Source organism: Sparus aurata, chromosome 1, assembly GCF_900880675.1.
Source record: "Sparus aurata chromosome 1, fSpaAur1.1, whole genome shotgun sequence".
NCBI lineage: Eukaryota > Metazoa > Chordata > Actinopteri > Spariformes > Sparidae > Sparus > Sparus aurata.
This window is the reverse complement of record NC_044187.1, coordinates 6,610,155-6,613,176: the sequence shown is the minus strand read 5'-3', so window position 1 is coordinate 6,613,176 and position 3,022 is coordinate 6,610,155. Positions and strand designations below refer to the sequence as shown.

General features: G+C 39.7%; 1 long non-coding RNA gene across 1 annotated transcript; it reads right to left on the bottom strand.

Annotated features, from left to right (window-relative positions):
* Positions 1 to 1,506: 1,506 nt before the first annotated feature.
* Positions 1,507 to 2,691, bottom strand: LOC115587938 (uncharacterized). The gene is made up of 3 exons (XR_003985242.1): positions 2,466 to 2,691; positions 2,121 to 2,330; positions 1,507 to 1,525 (listed from the first exon to the last, which is right to left on the bottom strand). It is a non-coding gene; the product is annotated as an uncharacterized LOC115587938 (long non-coding RNA).
* Between the last annotated feature and the right edge of the window lie 331 nt (positions 2,692 to 3,022).

Below are 3,022 nucleotides of genomic sequence, written 5' to 3'. Positions count from 1 at the left end.
GACACAAAAGAGGGACCGCGCCGCTTTGTGAACCCGACGACAGCCATGGATTTCATCAGGAACGTGCTACACTCATCATCCGGAGCCGCTGACTGATCATTCATTTCTGTACGGACGTGGCTTTTTTTTCTTTTCCAGCGTGAGGAACGGACAACTTTTGTTAAAGGGGTATGATCGAACTTTTTCTTTTCTTTACTTTCTCTTCTCCTGCCCACACACCTTACGCTCATCGGCTGATTAACTGACAACGAGGTAAAAATTCAGTCACACGTTAAAGGTGCCGCAGTTTTCATAAAGACGCTGCTGATGGGCTTGGTTGGTCAGAGTTACTTTACTGACAGATCACGGACCTGAAGGGTTTTAAGATGCGCTGTGTTCAGAGTTTTGCGCAGTTTTTATTTTGTAGTGTAAGAGTTATGTTCATAAAGTTTTGTTCTTACAGAGCTCACCCAAGGCATCGGGGAGACCGGGTATGGTTGAAACACGGGGATGGTTGTAACATCACCAATTCCACCAATCAGGGATAAGATACGAGTCATGTGACTGTTTCAGTCTCAGGTAGAAACATAAACTCCACAGTGCCTTCTGCCAGACAAACAGTGTAACGCATATATTTAAAAAGTTTGTGTGATTGTGTGTGTGTTAGGGCAACTTGTTCCTGTTCCATTTTTAAGAGTAAGCTGTGGTAAATGACATCACACAAATGTGTTTCAAATGTGTTCTAAATACTGGGGAACTGGAAAAGAAAATGATATCAATTCCGATCTCCAGTGAATTCATGGCACCAACTGATGACGCTGGTTCTGTAATTTAACTGTGTGGGGAACGAAACGTTTCCTCTTCCAACAATTCTAAAAACATGGCCATGTAATGAAATGAAGACAGCAATTTTGTTTCCATCAAAATGTTCATGGCAACACAAACTAGTATATAAGTACTACAGATCATTTCTCAGAGACAGAGTTGATAACAGGACTCTGGACACATTAGATGTTGGATGTGTATTTATGTGTGGGAGCATCTGAAACTTTAGAAGTGGTTTTCTGGATCAATGAACATCTGTGCAGATCTGGAAACAGTTTGTGAATCAAACATCATTTCATCATCTACTGTAGCTGCTCAGTGAACAACAGCAGCAGACTGTGAAGGTGAAACAGGCAGAGCTGGAGAAAGTGCACCATCAGCAAAACACCTGACTGGGTAATAACGTTTTTAAACCTTGTCATAAGTTGATTTAAATCAGCTGCGTTTCACTCACATGTCACATCTATAGAGATGTATTCAGACGTCCTCCCCAGCTCGTTCTCAGCTGTACAGTAATACTCTCCAGAGTCAGAGGACTGGATGGAGCTCAAGACAAGCTGTGGTTCTTTACTGAGAGGATGAAGATCTGGATCTCCATTCTTCTTGTACCAGGTGTATTTAGCTGCTGGGTTAGCATCACTGCTACAGGTCAGAGTCACTGAACTGCCCTCCACTATCTCAGCAGAGGGACTCACTGACACAGAGGGAAGCTTTGGAGCATCTGGAGGAGAACAAATAAAAACATTTCATTCAATTTTAATATGTGTGTTGACAAAGGAGGTCCATGTTGGAAATAGACAGAAATCAGAAATACCAAACTAATTAATCTTACTTCAACCTAATCACCATAAATCCAAATGAACATAAAGATCACAGACAAAATGTTTCATAGTTCATCAGTGAACAAGGAAATTATCCTGGTTCAGTGTCTTTGGACACTTTCATGTTTACTGATGAACTCCAGTAGGTCAGTTAGATAAAGTTCTGCATACTAACATTCAAAACACAAGTAAGAATAATATCTTATAACTCCTCACATCTGAACAATCATGTGACTAGATTCTGTTTACTCTTGTGGACGGACCAGACTTAAAAAAAGTCCTTGAATAAATTGAAGATACAGACGGATCTGTGATCTGTTATTTTGTGGCTTAATTTGGAGTGAAGACACATAAAATGAATATTTATTCAACAAGTCTAGAATCTTAGTGCAGCTGTTTGGTTGTCAATCACTTCTGTACAACAAATCACCAAATACCACTGAGTTACATCAACATGTTAAAGTCTCCATTAGATGGAACAGAAAGTAAACTCACACACTGGAGGAGACGGGAACTTCTCATAACCTTTGACAGCACAGGTGTACTCGTCTGCGTGACCAACGACATCTGGATAGTCATACCTGTTATTTTCAGGTACTTTCTCTCCATTCTTGAACCAGATGAAGGAAGTTTGACCATCACAACTGCTGACACACGACAGGTAAGTATTTGAATGTTGTCGATGCACCTGCAGCTTGAGAGGCTCTGTAAATATGTGGTAATGAACAATGTTAATTATGTTAATAAATACATACATAAGATGTTTACAATCATTTACAGTGATGTCAAGAAATTAAACACTTTGAACTAAATTTAAAAATAATCAGTGAAAAATATTACCTGTGACTGACAAAGTGACTCCAGGTAAACCAGTATATTTCCCACCTTCTTGTTCTATAATGAATCTGAACTTGTACTCAGCTGAGTCGCTCTCTCTCAGGTCTGTGATTCTCAGAGTGCAGTTGTTGTTAACACAGATATACTGCACACGACCTGAATACTGTGGGTCTGTTCTTAAATCCGTATAAACACCATTACTCTCTTTTGTGAACCAGAATCTATTTTCAACTCTCTTTACAGTGGATGGGTATGTGTAGGTGCAGCTCATGTCCACTGTTGATCCTTTTAAGGCACAGATCTCAGTAGAGCTGTAAGTCACTCCCCAGTCATCCTGACCCTGTATCACTGTAACACAGAGAACATCAGAAAACACAATGACACTGAATAACTTCAGTTAACAATCAGTTAATAAGACAGAAGTGATCAAACTACCAATATGATGTGGAGGAAAGGTAACATGGACGTGCTTCAAAATCCTCGATTATCAGACTAATTACTGTCATCAACAGTTCTTAATCATGCGTCAACAAAAAGTCCTCCAGACAGAAAATTAATAA